Source organism: Pinus tabuliformis, chromosome 2_2 (assembly GCF_031772625.1).
Source record: "Pinus tabuliformis cultivar Carrire ecotype Pingquan chromosome 2_2, CPIR1, whole genome shotgun sequence".
Taxonomy (NCBI): Eukaryota; Viridiplantae; Streptophyta; class Pinopsida; order Pinales; family Pinaceae; genus Pinus; species Pinus tabuliformis.
Window position 1 is genome coordinate 106,747,274 of NC_142300.1, and position 18,879 is coordinate 106,766,152.

The following is an 18,879-nucleotide window of genomic DNA, read 5'->3' on the forward strand; positions in this document are numbered from 1 at the left end:
AATCAGTTTTAAATATGCTCATTTGTCGTAGGTAGAGCCACTGCTGCCAGTAGGCGTTTATAGCCTCAATAGGGTTACCTATTACCCAGCAATGATCTTGTATCCCACTTGGAGAAATATACAATTTTCAAAGAGAAATCCATATCTACACTTATTGCTTTCATTTTCTTTTAATCCTTAAAGAACAATGCCTTGGTTTGATAGCCAAATTATGACAGTGCCACTCACTTGATATATAGCTTTGCTGAAAAAGCTGGCTCGTGATGAGACCCCTTGTAATTTGATTGTAACAATCTTGAGTCATTGCCCTGTTGTGGTATGCAGTTTTGGCAAAGTCAGCAAGCTATAATATCTATGATTATGATAAGTCAGCTTGTGATGAGACCTCTTATTCTTTAAGTTTGAAGTGTATCATTGGATTATTCCTTAAAGCTTGTGATTCCTTAGGTGGGGAGAAAGTAATTGTTTCCTTAAGAATAGCTTTAGATGACAATGTTAGAGTTTTTGGAAAGAGATTTTCTACAGAGAATCTTTGTTTTGTTATTGATACCTTTCATTGACTGATATAAAAAAAAATTCCCACTAAAGGTTGTTTTTTTATCAAAATTTACAAGGTTGGAACTAGTATCATGTTCAGGCTTATGGCTTTTTGACTGTATCTTTCAATAATAATGACCAACTTTCTAAATTATTTATATTTATATAAGCCGAAAAACAAAATCTACAAAAATAGAAGAACGATCTCCTATGGAAAGTATTTTTTGAGGATTTTCCCGTTAACAGATAAATATTCTCTTTTTCTTGTTAAATCCTGTAACATAAAAGTAGATAGGCCTATGATTTCTGCGATTTGGAAAGGGCCAAGACACATTCATTGGAACTTCGTATGTTTTCCCTTTTCCTCATGAGCCTTGTCCCATTTTAAAACTAGATCCCCTATCTGATAGTATTTTTTGGACATCATGTTTGAGTCAAAAGAATCTTTTACTAATGCTTGGTGATGAGCATGAGTTATTTTAGCCTGCTCTCTTTGCATTTCTAGCTTAAGAAGTTGTAAGGAAGAAGTTGGTGTTTCATCAATATATTGAACTAAGGCCAAAGAGGGAATTAATAGATGAGTCAGAAGAACCACTTCTTTCCTATAAACTAAATTAAAGGGAGAAGTGCCAATAGAGGCTTTTTTCATTATTCGGTCTTCCCGTAAAGCATATATTAAAGACTTGTGCCAATTTTTATGATTCTGGTCAATGGTTCACTAAATGATCATGATCAAGTTTTTATTCATAGATTCAGCTAACCCGTTCCCTTGTGGGCAATAATTGGCAGAGTATTTAAGCTTAAAACCTCTTTTGAGTGAAAATTCAGTCATAGTATTGGCAGAAAATATGATGCATTATAAAACATTAAAGCAGAGGGTAAACCAAACATGGTGATTATGAACTGATCTATAAAATCAATGATGTGTTCGGCATTAGTTGTCTTGAGAGGAACTACTTCTACCCACTTAGTCAAATAATTTGTAGATGTAAGGATATACCTATGCTGTTTAGAAGAGTGAGGAACGATCTCACCTATTATATCCAATCCCCATTGATCAAAAGGTTGTTCAGTGTTGACTGGTTGCAAAGGTAATGATGGCTTCTTTGGTCTCCCAGCAGCAGTTTGACAAACTTGACATTTCCTTACGTAGCTATGCGCGTATTTGAACAGTGTGGGCCAGTAATAGCCTACGCGGAGGATTTTATGTGTAGTAGCATCTCCAGCATAATGTCCACCTGCTGGTCCATCGTGGATTTCCTGCAATGCCTTTTCATCTTCAGATTTCTCAAGACATCTAAGTAGAACAGAATCATAATTCATCCTAAAAAGTAGATCGATCACGAGCTGATATTGCTTAGTCTTCAACCTTAAATCTCTTTTCTTTGTATAATCAAGGTTTGAAGGGGCATATCCATTCTTTAGATAAATTATGATATCAGCATATAATGAATCAACATCATTTAGGCTTACCTCATACATTTGTATCTCTGTAGATGGTATTTCGAAAATAAGCGATGCTCCAACTAGCATTTTGAAAAAGCCTTGACCTTTAATAATATTTGCTAGTTTAATCGCAACGTCATATTCTTGTAATGTGGTAACCCAATTGGCTCTTTTCTCACCCACATCTTTCTATACTAAAAGATTTCTTACCACTGGAAACGGTACTATGATATTTGTATGGGTTTTAAGCAGAAAGGGTCTGAAATATTTTATCGCTTTGAAAAAAGCAAATTCTTGTTTCTCTACGTCTGAATAGTTTAACTCAGCCCCCTGAATATTTGAAGTGAAAAAACCTATTGGAGTTTATGCCTTGTCTTGATTTTCTTGAGTGAGTATCGCAACATATGATCTATCAGATGCAAATGTATATAAAATAAAAGGATCGGAAAAATCGGGAGTTGCTAAAGATGGAGCATTAACAATTTCTTGTTTGATTAAATTGAATGCTTCATATTTTTCTTGGCCCCATTTGAAGATTGAGTTCTTTTCAATCATTGATTGTAAAGGAGATATGATTCTTGAAAAATATGGAACAAATATCTTTACGAAGTTAATCTGGTGAAGGAATGATTGCATAGCTTTCTTGTTGTGAGGCAAATGTAATTTGGAAATCTCCTTGATTTTGTCAGGATCAATATGGATTCCAGATTTTGACACTATGAATCCAAGGAGTTTTCCTTCACTTAATGCAAAAAAGGACTTTTTTGGGTTAAGTGAAATTTCGTACCTTTGAAACCATTGGAAAATCTATTTTAAATGTCTGATATGATTGCCTCGCTTCTTGGAATACACAATTATATCATCCAGGTAGATTACTACCGATTTTTTACTAGCCCCTTAAATGCGATGTCTATGGCTCTTTGGAATGTAGCACCAGCATTGATGAGACCAAAATGCATCTTTTGATAGGCATAAGTACCCCATTTGGTTCTAAATGTGGTCCTTAATTGATCATCTGGATGGACCAAAACTTGGTTATAACCTGAGAAACCATCCAAGAAGGACATTAATTCTGACCCTGCAACTGCCTACAATATTTGCTCCATAGGAGGTAAAGGAAAATTATCTTTTTGGCAGGCTTTGTTCAGATTTCAAAAGTCAATGAAAATTCTAATGTCTCTGTTCTTCTTTCTAATGGGAACCATGTTGGAAACCCATTGAGAATGTTGGATGGGAAAAATGATTTTGGCTTTCAATAGCTTATTAAGCTCAGATTTAATCTGGTTTTCTAAACTAGGATGGATCTTTCTCAGTTTATGCTAGACAGGTTTTTCATCATTTATCATTGGGATAGTATGTTGGATGATAGAAGTGTCATAAGTCTTAAGTTCATCATAGTTCCAAGAAAAGACACTTTTGTATTGTTTCAAGAGATGAACATATGCTAGTTTTTCTTTAGGAGCTAGCCCAAGGCCTAGGTTGATATTTTGTGGCTTAGTATCAGCTCCTAGATTTACTAATTCATAGTTCAGAGTTGAACTTTGAAGCTTTGAATTGGTAGATCTTTTGAATCGATCTTTCAAATCATATAGATCTTCTAATTTGACTACTGATTTTGGCATAGCATTATTAGTGCTAGCTTGTTGCAATTGTCTGTCATGTTGGTCCTCATCAATTATCTGATTAGTATAAGATCCCTCAGAGGTGACGAAGCTTACAATATCAGGATCATCGTTGAAAATTCTCCAATTGGTAATGTTATCAGGAATCGAGGGTCTAAAGACTAATTCGATCGGAAATATATCGGGGCTAAAGTCTTCTGAGGGGATGAGCTTGGAAGCTACATTTGCCAAGAGGTCAACACTAGCATTCTGGATTCTAGGAATTGATGAAATATTAAATGCTATAAAATGTTCAATCAGATCTTGTACTAAATATTGGTAATGCTTTAAATGACATGATAGAAAATGTATAGTATTTTGTACCTGTCTGATAACAATTTAAAAATCTCCAAAAACTTGTAGATATTTGATGTCTAATCCGATTGCTTTGTATAATCCTTGGACTAAAGCCTCGTATTCTGCAATATTATTGGTGCAATCGAACTCGAGTCTACAAGTTAGCATATTTTTATTTCCTTCTAGGCTAACTAATACGCATCATGCTCCTGCTCCTTGATTAGACTTAAAACATCAAAAAATAACTTCCAAAATAAAGATTTATTTACAGGTTTATCTATAAAATTAATACATTTAGAACTATCTGTTTGAGAAAATTTTTCTACTTGAGATAAAACAGAATGTTCTAAGTAGGTTGAAGTGTGAGCATTAAAATTTCCTAGGAAAGAATCAACATAATAGTTGCCAATTATATTATTGTTGTATGCTACCGGTTCATTTTCTCCTTCCAATTATGTTACTATGTATTTCTGATGTCTTTCTCACTCAACCTTTATCTAATTTGGCTCACCATTGTAAGGGAGCCACATGTGTGACCAATCGGTTGCAAAGTATCCATGAAGCTTTTCTGACCAATCCCTGCTAAGAATTAAGCCATAAAATTCTGGAATGTCTACAACTAAAATATCGATAACTTGACATACCTTTGGATTAGATGACAGCCTTATGGAAACCTGATTTAATTCGCCGATCACTTCAACTTGCGACCAATCCAGCTGCACTATGCGCACAATAGATTTTTGAGGTTGAACATTCAACTTTGCACAAATCAATTTAGGTAAGATATTGGATGAGGCTCCTGAATCCACTAAACAATTATGCAATTTTTTATTGAAAATTCCATAAGTAAGAAGAAATGGTGGAGTATGAGATCTTGACCTTCCTCCAATTAGAGTGATGTCATTTGGATCAACTTTGTTAATCACAGTATTTCGAGGTCTTCCCATCTCATGGGAAGCTTGCGAGATTACAGCAGCGGGCAGAGGTGCAACTGGTACTGCATGTAATTCGTTCAAAAGGAGCTTCTTCTGATGTTTTAATTTGCTCAATTCATAAAAAGTGATGTTGGCCCTAGTCTTCTTCATGTCTTCTATGATGTTATACTCCATTTCATCCGAAATAATCAATGTTTTAGATGGAGTTAGTGAATCTGTTTGGACTGGGCTTGTTTGAGTCGCTTTGGATGTCGTTTTCTTGGCTGCGACTTTATCCTTAGGTGTTGAGCTTCCACTCTTTGGCTTGGGAGTAGGTTGAGGAGGATCGAGTTGATTTCTACTTCGAGTACTAACTGGCAATGCCTCTTGATCCTCTTCATCGGGGAGGATGAAATCCCACATACCTTGTAATTCTACAACTTCTTCTTCATTGATAGGTTCTTCGGTAGCAATTTCCTCTTCTTCTTCTTCTGATTCAACACTTGTAATAGCATTAGGAGGCTTTGAATCAGCCGAAGGATTTCTCGTATAAGGCTTGTAAGGCTTTTTAGAAGAAGTCTCTGCAATTTTTTTATTTATATCAACCATTTCGTTAAACATGGTTTTCAAAACTTTTTGCAATCCTTCTAAATCAAATGGGTCTTTGGGTTGTTTTTCTTTGGATCTTCTTTGAAAGAAATGTTTTTAGATTTACGTTCTTCAACGGCATCTTTCCTTTCTAGAGCCATGATACATTTCTCTACCACTATTGCTTCCATCATATTGTCAGCTAAAGTTGTTTTTTTAGCTCTATCAACGAAGATTGCTATGTTTGATGGTAGCGTAGAAATGTACCATTCACTTCGCACTTATTCACTTGGTTTAGAAGCAGTAGGAATTTTGTTCAATAGTTTATTAAAATGTGAGTTAAAATCCTTAATAGGTTCCTTTGACTCAGCTCTAAGGTTAAACAGGTCATTGATTAATGTTGCAGTGGACCTGTCATCACCAAACTTAGTCAAGAACTATTCTTGGAATATTTCCCAACTAGTAATAGACCCAGATGGTAATGAGAAATACCATGATCCATCTGCTCCTTACAAAGTGTAAGGGAAAAGTCGAACGACAGCGTCTTCATTAGTGACCCCATTGAGATTTATGGATAACATAAAATTATTTATGTGTTCTTCTGCTAGCATGCCTACTTCAGGATTAAACTTAGGCAACCATTTTTCAGGATGGGCCAGTATTTGACTCAAGGGCATAGGCATTAAGATTGCCCCTAGGTTATTCCATGGCATTTGGGCTATCGTTGAACTGCTAACAAGGGAAAGCGCAGAAGATGATCCCCTCGGTTGGGAAGATGAGAATATTATAGTTCTAGATGTTTGAGAAGGAGATGTTGAAGTCCCAGTGGTCTGATGGACAATGATTTGAAGTGGAGGAGTGGATGGTTGACTTCGCGGTGGGGAAGTTGAGATGGATGATGATGATGAAAGAGTCTCACTATTAGACCCTTTAGGTGATTTCCTTATTCTCTTCCTTGTGGGTAGAGGTAACTCGGTTGGTTCAATACCAAACTTTTCGCTCTTTAATCTGGTCAGAGGATGAGCAGGATTATATTGCGAAGTCACACTGCCTTGATATTTATCAGATTTTTGAGGTGATATAGAAATCGCTAAAGTTTATGAATCAAGGATTCAACTTCAGGAGGTTCAATAGTAGATTTCTTTGAAATGTCAAGGTTTATGACAGTGGTTGTTGTTATTTCAACTTATTGCTCAAGATTTAAAGACTCTAAGTGCGATGGAGAAGTCGGAGGAGATGGTGAGGGAGATTTACTCTCAGAATTGTATTTATATTTAGACTTACTTGCCATTCATAGTTTGGGCCCTCCTTCTAGCGCCAAATATGTTGAAGCCCCGAAAATTGAGTCTACAACAAGGGGGATACGCACTCGGTCTGGACCTTGGTTAGTGGCTCCTTTTCTGTTTCGTATAGTGGGTCCGACTGGGGATATGGGACTAGTTTCCCAATATATGTGTGTGTGTGTTGAGAATTGATATTTCTTTCGTAATGGTTCCTAAGTAAAATGCTTTTTATTCTAAATCTAATCTAACAACATACAATTGTATTCTAGTAAACCGAATTATCTAATTCTAAACTAACCCAGGATGTAATCTTTCCGTTATGTGATCTAAATTGATTTAAAATGATAGTTGGTAATAAAGATCATTCAACTGCTATGAGAAAATAATTCAATAAAGATAAATCATTTCATATAAAAATTTAGATGAAATAGTTGTGAAAAACATATGGCATAGTAAGCTACTCATATATTAAGCATAAATAAACAGCTATCACAAATGATAACTCAAGCATTTATGCATTCATATATAAATAACTTAACATGAATATCACCATAACACATAAGAAGAAACAATTAAGAGATAAAAGTACCATCTATAACTAGTTCTACTCATGAGCTCCAACAATAATGATCTATTTCTTCTTAATCCAAAATCCACTAAGAGTACAGAAGTGCAACATCAGTAGTAGATATCAAACACAGATATCAATAAATCTTGTTCCATTCATTCATCAAAACGTCCTTGGAGCGTGCAAAAGTTCATTTTCTGAGGACAAGTTTTTGATAAATTTCTGGACCCTTCTCTAAATGCATGAGAAGGGTTTAAATACTACTAACTAATTCTAAAAATAATTTATTACAAAAATGTAGGATGCGGTTTAAATGACCGTCCTCATTTCAAGCAAAAATAAAGAAAAAATAAAACTAAAACTAAATCTAAAACTAAAACTACTAACTAACTATTTATGTATCTACTCCTTGAAGCCACAAGCATTCAGCATTTGCTTGAGGAGAGTTGGCTGGCCAACTTATAATTTTAGTTGTCCTGCAAAAACGGAATCAGTAAGAGCTGGCGCCATCTTCTCGGCAGAATGGATGACACATTTGAGAGTCATGCACTGGCTGTGTGGTTTTACCAAGTACTCCTAGTAAGAATCCCAATTCAACTTGGTTAACCTTTGGATTGATTCTACCTTTTCTTGAGCCTTCTGTCTCCAGCTTGTTTGTAGATGTTGTACATTTGGTAGATATTTACATAACACTTAATGATATATCTGATAAATATCACTGGTTTTGAGTTCTAGTTTTACTTTCCATCTTTTAGCACTTTTTCCTACAAATTTCCGCACTTACAGGCAACTGAGCAATTTGAGGCGTCCCATCTCGAGGGGTTTTGCCTGGCGATGCGCGATTAGGCGCTAATCGTGCATCAGAAACTGCCTCTGTTTCTTGATCCGGGCTTCCCTGGTGTGATTTTCACCTCTTGCACGTTTTTTGTTAGACGATATAAAGCTTAAATTTTGTGGAAAGAATGACTTATACGTTCTTGGTTCTGAGCTTTAAATTCTCTATACGTGATATCAACACTATCTAGTACCCATTTAACCATGTCTGTATATGGGAGAATTTTAGGCCTCGCCGCTATCCTGTGAAAGAATGAACATGCCAAATCTGTAATAGATGCCTCAGAAGATCCATGTGAGCCTGCAGTGGCCATAACCTCCATTACCTTGGGATCTTCTTCCTCAAGTAAATTATACATGCCTTCCCAAGTAGTAATACCGGTGTCTTTGTTACAGCTGGTGTCTGTGTACAAGGGAGTCATCTCTTTATCTTCAGAACTGGGAGCTTTAACCTTTCCCATAATATCTTGAACTCTGCTCTATATACTTCTCAGCTCTTCACTCCTACAGCTTACAAATGAGGTGAGAATGGTGATAAGAAAAGGTGATGGGAAAGCTTTAAATGCAGAAAACATATAAAATATAACACCTTACGTGAACTAGCTCCTTAATAAGATCAAAACAATATTTCATTAATGATTTCCAACTAACTCATTGATTAACATAAATGTGCATAGTTAGGCCTCAATTTATGAAAAAAGATTTTTTGAACAACGGGCCGTGCAGTTCTACGATAAGGTGATTTTGTGATTTGCTTCGCAATATTGCAGATCACAGTATCACAGATCACAATATCACAATATCACAGTATCGCAAATCGCAATTCCTTTATGTGTGGCAAGCATTTGTCAATGTGTTTTCTACAAAATGTGATTCGCGAGATGCACCATCGCATATCGTCTTTTTAAGACACTTCAGTGTAGGTGATGTTTAAGGCATGTGATGCGATGAGGGTTTTTTGATACATGATTTCGTATCGCAATTTCTAGACTTCCACTTGTGGGAAGGTATCCATTACGCTTTTTTCAATGTGACGTGTTTTAAGGAGTGATTTTATTCTAACTTATCATAAAACTTAAGTCTTTTTAGATTTTTGAGAGCATTCTCCTAAGTTAATGATAGTAAGTTTTATTGAAATAGGAAATACAAGAATGAATCGATTTTTTAAATTTTTTAATAAGGGTCCCCACTTATTTAGTATTAGTAATAACACTAAATAAGAAGGGGTGTTGTTGCTGGCCACAACAAGTCCTTTGGACTGATGCCTCAAAAGTAAGAAGGACTGGAGTCCCTGAGGCTGGTGCCTCAAAAGTAAGTAGGATGGAGTCCTTGGGGCTGGTGCCTCAGAAGTAAGTAGGATTGGAGTCCTTGGGGCTGGTGCCTCATAGGTAAGAAGGATAGGTTTCCTTGGGACTGGTATCTCAGGAACTGGAAGGATTGAATTCCTTGGGAGTTGGTGCTCCTGAGTCCAAGATTGGTGCCTTAGTGAAATAGAGTTGGAGCTCTGGAGGTTGGAGCCTCACAAAAGTCCAAGTTGGTGCTTGGAAACTGATTGCAACCATCTATATATTGTATCTATTTTACTGCAAAAGATTATATTAATAAAAGCATTTATTCTTGTTGTTCATCTTGTGTTCTGAATATATATGTTTGAACTGGTAAAACAATAGTTGGAAAAAGAAATATTGATTCACCCCCCTCTCTCAGTATTTCCAACACATTATGGATCTTACCATAAATCAAGATAATGTGTTTACCTTGATGATATAAGGTTAAGGAGATTAGTTACTGATAGGACTTGATTATCTTATGATACGGTTGATCGATGATGCTTGGAAGCAATGCATTCTTGGTTTTTCTTGACTCATGGAGATAATATGATGTGTTATATGCTACATATGATGTTATGGTACAAGATATTGATATCTCTTTGCTACTTGAGGGTTGTGGCTCTTCTTAAATATGGAGAGTGTATGCTGACCTTAATGACATAAGATCAAGAGGATGAGTTGATGACAAAGCCTTCTTATACAATCTTATGCTTCTGCTATAGTTGATTGGTGATGCTTGGAGACATTTCATACTTGATCACATGATTACAGAAATTGATGCTACACTGCCTTATCTTACATGAATTCCTGATGATGAGGATGTTTATGATTCTCTGTTGTTGCTAACAGATGTTTATGTTATAGATTCCTACATGGTTCATCATGTTTCCTGATTACTATCATGGTCTTGCTACCTCATTATGAAGTTCCCGTTTTTGGTTATGAGTGACATATCTATCTCTTGATATAAAGGTGATGAAAAGACCCATGTTGTAATCGCTGTAAAATTCAGTCATATATGGGCTATTGGGATAAAGTCATGTCATGTATGTAGTCCCATTATATTAGGACACTGATGTAAAAATTAGGTTCAATATGTAAACCCAATATTTTGGGCATGTAATCTAAGTCAAAGATGTTATGGAAGGTCATATTTGGTTGAAAGTCTTGTACTTTTTAAATATCTTTAGAAGGTTCAACACATGCTCATGGGAGCATGGTTAGTATTCAATGGATCATACCTACAATGATCAAAACTACAAAGGAAGTACTTCATTCAACCTGGTTTAGCCCTTTGCCATTGATGTGAAAGGGGGAGAGAAGCTTGGTGTTTGGAGATCATTATTGGTATTCGTAGGTGTGTTTGCAAGTGGGTATTTGGAGAAAGGTGTTTGGAGAGAATTATTAGTATTTTCAGGTGTTTACAAGTGGTGACCAAACACTAAAGTGGTTTCCATCAAGTCCAGACGGGGGAGATTGTTAGGATTATGGCTAATGTGTTGTCCTTGATGGAAAACTTCTTAATAAGATGTACTTGATGTCAACATTGATGAATGTGGAACTAATGTAGATTGGTACAGGTGGTAGAGGTACAGGTGGTAGAATGGATATGGACAAAGAAATGGTAGTTATATTACAAATTGATGATAAATGTGAAGTTTGAGAAAGTATACAAGGATCCTATGAAGAAGGGTCGTGTACATATGCTGGAATTTTAAGTGAAAGCATATACATAATCTAAACCATGGTAATATGGATACCAAGGGTCATTACAATGGTATTGGCCCATAGTGATTGGAGCGAAAATGGTTATTTGATCCCATCAAAGAATAATAAATAAATTACCAAGCGAATTACCTAAGGTTAAGGTGTTATGTGTGAAAGTAATGGGTTATTCATATGCGATCTGATATGAAACAGTCGTGCACCAATAAGAAAGGAGAGGACTCATATATGAAAGTTCTAAAAACATGTTGACATATATGCTTGATTGTTTTACTTGTGGCAAATATCAAAGTAGTTAATAATGATGAATCTATGATTATAGTGATGTTGTGATCTAAATGAATTATTCAGAAGTCCGTAATTCGAACAGTAAGGTTTTTGGAATGGGATTTGTGTTTGCAGTGAAAGTTTTAAGATTTGTGCGCAGGTTTGTTTTTTAATAGCCACGTACATACACATAAGTGGTTTAGTATTTTCACGTATAATTTATTTGATAATTTATTCAAAATTTGAAATATATACATGGGTGTTGTGCATGGTAAGAATGTACATGTGATGCTCTGTCTATAGTAGTCACGCATATGAAATAGGATTTGCAGTACTGCTAAATGATGACATTTGATCAGTTATGTTTTGTTTTTTGTTTGTTGATGGTGTCTTGATCATGTTGATCTATGTGTGGAAATGTTTATTGGGTTGATTATATTATGCCTTGGTATATTGATCAATGATGATGTTGCATTATGATTGGGTTTTCAATGAGTCAATATTAATGTATCTATTTTGATTTAGTATTCAGTGGCTGACACAATGATTCAACTTGACAATAATTTTAGTAGTGAGTGATTTGATATTTTTACGTGGGTATTATATAGAGGAAGCATGTAAATAAATGATTTTTATTCTAAACAGTAGAATATACAGTTTGAAGTTAAATATGGTCAGTGTTTTAGATGCTACTAGTTTATGAAAGTCGATGAGTTCTATGCACTTTTTATGATGACTTGATTTGGATGGTTTATATCTGTTATGAATTGGTTTGATTTGGTTTCAATAATTCATTGAGATTCAGTGACTGGTTTTATGATATTACAGTGATTCAGTCGGTTTAGTGATTGGATGATTTTATACAGTATTTGGTTTCAAATTTGTTACTTGGTATTGAGCATGATGTTGGGTATGGGTCTAGTTTGAAAATATGATGAAAGGTGTCCTACAGGTTTTGATGTTTTGAGTTAGGTGGATCCAGTATGAAATATTGTGAAATGTGATCCATGAATAGATGCTAAGAGTTGTATCCTTCAGTAAGGGAGTTGGAGTTTCCTTCTAGTGGTACCTAGTAAACTGGATCAGGGGGTAGGTTATCCCTTCCGGTAGGAGCCAGTAAATGAGATTAGAGGGTTATAACTCCCTTCTAGTAGGTGTTGGAGAATAGTTGGAGGTTGTAGCCTCTTGTAGGTGGGTGCCTGCATGCTAGTAAGATCCCACGTCAGTACAATATGTAATGAAGTTTTCTTAAAAATAAAAGAAGACAAATATGACTACAGTGGTGGTTTTCTCCCACATTTGATTTCCACCTAAAATGATGGTGTTCATGTGTGTTGATATGTTTCTTGTGTGTTGATGATTTATCTACTCTTTACTTCTCATGATTTCTGCTTAATAAATGAATAATAAAATTATGAACTGGTTAATGATAAACAATTAATGGAATATATGAAAAGTTAGTTAACTGGATAAATGTGGTTTTAATTCATAGAAGTTGTATACACACATGGGTTGCATAAATGGAAGTAGTGTACAAAATTATGAATAGGAGATGAAAAGCTAAAGTGAGTTAAAATAATGATTCACCCCCCCTCTCAGTATTTTTTCCTAACAAAAATGATTGAACACATAAGGCACATTGCAAACAAACTAGAAAAAAAAATTAAAAATAACAACGAAAAGAAAACAATGTACAAATGTGAGACCCAACCCAAAGATGCTACTAAAAATAAAGATCAAAGTCTTGGCTATTCACAGGAAGAGGTTCAGAATTCATGTCGATGTATTTCAAATGATAAGTGTGTGGGAGAAGCTTCTTGTACGATGTATGGACCAATTCACAAATATTGGAACTTAATGTATTTTTCCTTATCCTTGTGAGATTTATCCCACTTCAGGACTAGGTATCCCACACTAAATTCCTTATTCCCTACAAATTATTATCAAAACAATGCTTAATACACTTTTGATTGATAAAAAAATTTCTTTAGTTTTTTGCGTCTCCTCCTCCAACTACAAAAGAGTGTCAATCCTACCTTGAATGGTTGGATGGCCTCTTCCTCTAGATTCATCATACAATTAAAAATATTGGAGCTAGAGATTTAGGTGTAGGATTGCCTCTTTACCATAGACAAGAAAATAGGGAGAAGTTCCAAGGGAAGGTTTTGGTGTTACTTGGTCAGCCTAAAGAGCATTCGTTAAATCATTGTGCCAATTACTTTTTTTCTTTTAAAATGGTTTTCTTTATGATTTGAATGAAATTCTTGTTCATTGGTTCTGCTAAATTATTTCCTTTTGTATAGTAATTTGATGAATGTTTCAAGACAATGTTATTCTCTAATGTAAAATCATATAATTTCAATGATGAAAAGGACGTCTGATTATAAAATATAAGTGGAGTAGGAATGCCAAACCTGGTGATGATATTCTGATCGATAAAAGGGATGACGTCCTCATCATTCACTTGCTTGAGTAGAATGGATTCTACCTATCGAGTGAAGTAATTTGTAGTAACCAAGGTGTATCGATGCTACTTCGACAAGTGAGGAAATATTTCTCCAATAAAATATAATCCCCACTACTGAAAGAGTTCTTCAACTGTGATCGGTTCTATAGGGGCAGCTGAGATTTTCTCATGACCAACACATCTCTAACAGATGGGACACTTGCAAGCATAAGCATGTGCATCTTTAAATAATGGTGGTCAGTAATATCCAACTGGCATAAATTTATGTGGTGGTGTCCCCTACATAATGTCGACTGGCTGGTCCATCATGTACATCTTTTAAAATCTTTTCAGACTCTGGAAATTCTAAACATTTTAATAAGACACTGTTATGATTTCTCTGAAAGAGTACATTGTGAAACAGTTGATGTGATAGTGCCTTTAGTCAGATATCCCTCTTTTTTTTTCTTAAAACATGATAGGGAAAATTTCCTTGTTGAAGATATTTTGTATATTTTAATATCTTGACGTAGGTGTATCTAAAGGAGAAACGAAGTTAAAATTTTACATCTTGATCTCTTGCTCCCAACTTGATGTATCTTCTTCCTATGAACTAGTTTCTTTCACAATAGGTTGACAAGGACCAAGAAATATAATAACTTGAATTAGTATAAACTCTAAATAATATTCTTGTAAGAACTTCATCCAGCTCACTCTTTGTTCACCCAACTTTTGTTGTACAAACAATGATCGAACTACCAGATAAGGAATAAAGAACATAACATGACTCTTCAGAATATAAGTATGAAAGTGTTTTACCACCTTATAAACTACATAAGCTTTCTTTTCCATAGTAGGATAATTCAAATCTAATCCTTGTAACTTGGCACTCATAATTAAATTGGTTTTTTATTACTTTGATTATCATCTTGAGTTAATATGGCCGCAATCGAAGAGTTTGAAGAAAAATTATACAGGAAGAATTCATTTTCAAAATTCAGGTTGTATAATGTGGGTACTTCATCTATGGCTTGTTTTATTCGAGAGAAAACATCTTCTCATTTTAGTCACATTTGTAGGTTTCCTCCTTCTTGATCATATCCTATAAACGTTACATGATATGTGCATAGTCAGAAATGAATTTCCCAAGGAAATTTATCTTCCTATGGAAGTACGACATTGCTTTCTTATTTATGGGATATTATATTTGAGAAATAGTTTTAACTCATTTTGTGTTTACCTTAATACAACTTTTCATTGTAATGTGTCCTAGGATCTTTCCCTCTGGCACTGCAAAGATGCTTTTATTTGGATTGAAAGATATGCCATACTTTCTGAACATCTCGAAGATATATTTTAGATGAGGTGAATGGTCAAATATTCGTTTAGAGAAAATCATTATGTCATCAAGGTATACCACTACACTTTGACCAAGAAGTTCTTAGAATTCAATATCCATTGCTCGTTGAAATGTTACACCTACATTGATCAACCCAAAATTCATTCATCTGAATACAAACATATCCCATTTGGCTCTAAAAGTGGTCTTAAGTCTATTTGGTTTTTCTACAACTACTTGATTATAACCCAAGAGCCTGTCTAGTAGCGAGAACATCTCTGCTCTATAAACAATATATAATATTTTTTTCCTTCAAAGGAACATGGTAGGTATCCTTATCAGATACCTAGCTGGGATTTCTAAAATCTACACATAGTCTAATCTCACTAGACTTCTTTCTTACTAGGAAGAGGTGTGAAGCTCATGTTGAATGTCATAATTTGAATATTATGTGGGCATCCAACAAATATTCAAAATATTTCTATATCAAGGTTTCAAGCATGGAATGTGTGTTTCTAAGATTTCGTTGAAATGGCTTGGCCCCTTCCTTTATTGGAATGATGTGCTAGATGATCTTGGTGTCATAAGTATTTAAATATTTGTAAGTCCATGAAGATGTGTCCTTAAATAAGTTAGCATTTTCCATAAAATCAAGGATGTATTCACCATAATTGAATACACATAGATTAGTCATATTATCTACAATAGAGGGTTTATAAAAAATTTCAATTGAAACTCCGTCTTTAAGTGGAATGAACCTAGAAGTCGCATTTTCCAAAGTATCTATAGTGGCATTGTTAACTCTTTGTACAGAGTTAATATCAAAACCTTTGAAAAAAGAAATCAATCTCCATACCTCTTGTTGATAATTCTTGAGATAAGGCGATGTAAATGGATGGTATTTCATACATGTAGATCATAATAATTAATGAATTACCTATCACTTTTAAGCCCTATACCTTAAATTCAATGGCTTCCTTTAGTCCAAGTATAAGCGTTTTGTATTCTGCAACAATATTCATACACTCAAATTCCAAGTGGAAAGAGATCAAATATTTTTTTTTCTCTAGATCCATCAGGATACAACCTACTCTAGTCCCATCTTGCGTCTTAGATCCATCATAGTACAATTTTCAAATATTAGTAGGAACATGGCTAGTCTCTAAACAATTTTTTTTTACATCTATGGTACAAATGTCATTACCACCAGTAGGAGGACTACGAAGGAGTTCCAGTTGCATGTATAATGGTATGGTAGATGGAAGTGCAAGATAACATCCAATGTTAGATTCAAGAAAATAATTTCCTAAAATTTCTTAAGCTACACTTATAGGCCCATTATGTGCTTCATATTTTGTGACAACATATCTCATTAAAGGATCCTTATTTACCTAGATCTGATTGTTTTCCCCCTTGGAGAGGAAACATAAGTGGGATCAGTCTGTTGCAAAGTGACCTTGCAGTTTACTTGACTAGTCCCTACTTAACAATAAACAATAAGCTTCTGGAATGTCCAGAACAACAATATCAATGAATTATTGAAGAACTCTTATCATCATAAGATCAATGAATCAAAAGATTTTTAATTTCATGAATTACTTGTACTTGTGACCTATCAAGTTGTATGATTCTAACATTTGAATTTTCTAATTTAGCATTAATATTTTTATCGACTAATAAAGGAATTACATTTGTAGACACGCCAAAATCAACAAGGCAATTGTGGAATTAAAAATATCAAACATTAATATAAAATGTCAACAATAGGATTTTGAATTTACATTTTCAGTTTTCACAACAAATTCAAGGTTTGGAATAGTTTTAGACATAATAGATGAATCTTGGAAGAAACATTTGTCTTATCTGATGGAGGCATTGATGTAATTTCTTTTATTATCAATTCCCTCTGACCTTCCAACTTAGCTAGATCATAAATAGATATGTTGGCATGAATCTACTTCATACTTTTGATGATATTGTACTCGACATCACATGCCCCATTCTATTCCTTGCTAGGCTAAGCTGCAAAAAATGGTGGGAAAGCCTTGTTTGAAACCTTAGGTGTGTTATCCTTACCTTTGGTATTCCCTGAAGTGTTCTTAAAGGTTGGGAACTTCCAAATTTTGATTGCAAACTTTAAGTTGGATCATTCAAAGGTATCATCCTCCATAAAAATGTCTTTCTCTTCTTTTCAACATCTAGCTTAGGTGCTAGCCCATTGCTCCCAAGGTTGTATTGTTTAGATTGTTACATAGGATGAGCTTCAGTAGTTGCAGCTTCACCAGTGACCTCTTCTTCACTATTTTAAATGATATCAAAAGAAAAAATGAATTCACCATCTTTTTAGTTATCTTCTAGTGAGGAATCTTCGCATTCTTCCTTTGTAGAATCTACCTGCTCCTACATGGATTGATCTTCAATGACTTTGTTGAATGTTGTAGTCATGTTGTAAATCCATTGTGGGCATGCATTCTCGGAATGTGTTGCTTGATGGAATGTAAAAAAAAATCCATACCGACTACATCAACATTTAAGTCCATGTTGGAGCTTTGTGAAGATTGAGTTGCCTGATTGGTGTTTTTCTTAAAAAAGGTTTAAAGGACTTGCTACTAGAAGAAGCTTCAGTATATTTTTCTCTTCAACTATGATACTTCGTTTGTAAACTACTTCAAAGAGTTGGTCAAACTCCCCACATCAAAAAAATCTTTATCATTAGTTTTGATAGAGTAGGTTTGGTGCTTCTTATCATTTTCCCAGGGTATTCTTAATTCACAATAACTCTAATTTCTTTAGGATCCTTTTCAATAGATATGGTTCCTTCAAAGTTTTATGTCGATGTTCCTTTACCGTCTCTTTTAATGAACACATAAATGTTGGTAGGAAATACTGAGGTATAATAGTTATTTTTAATGTAATTGTATGGTTTCACATCCATGGGAAGCTTATTTAATATCATGGTGAATCTCTCATTAATGTATTGAACTTTATCCTTTTCCCCCATCTTAAGGTTACTGAGTTCTTTCAAGAACATGGTGGGAGCCTTATGATCAACGAATTTATCCAAAAAGAGCTTCATGAATTCTCTCTAATTATGGATTGAATTGCTCGAAAGGATGTGATACCATGGCGATGCCCTATTCTCAAATGTATATGGGAATAATTTACAAGAAACATCGTCATGAAGGAATTCTAGCAACCTTAAATGTAGATAACATTTTCAATGTTGTTCTCAACCATCGTTGTCTTATCAGGATCATACTTTATTAAGAACTTATCCAAGCATTTCAGTAAATGGTGAAGTGCACACAAAAGAATGAGTAGACCTTGGGCAACCCAATACAATTTTTGATAATCTTCCATGTTTTATTTATTTTCTTCCCTGTCAATGTCTGAATATGAAGATCCTTCCTCTTCACCATTTAGATTCTCATTATCAGTCAGCTTGTCCTTGTTATCATTCCACTCTTCGTTTTCTCATATGTAGATTTTTTTCCCATCTCCCTTGACATTTTTATTATTAGGTGGTATCTCGTTTACTTGGTTCTAATCTCTTTCAACTGAGTCAACTAGTTCATCCAAAGAAGCATTCACCAAATCTTGAATTGTAGAGACTAGCACACCACGATGAGTTGTATCTTTAGTT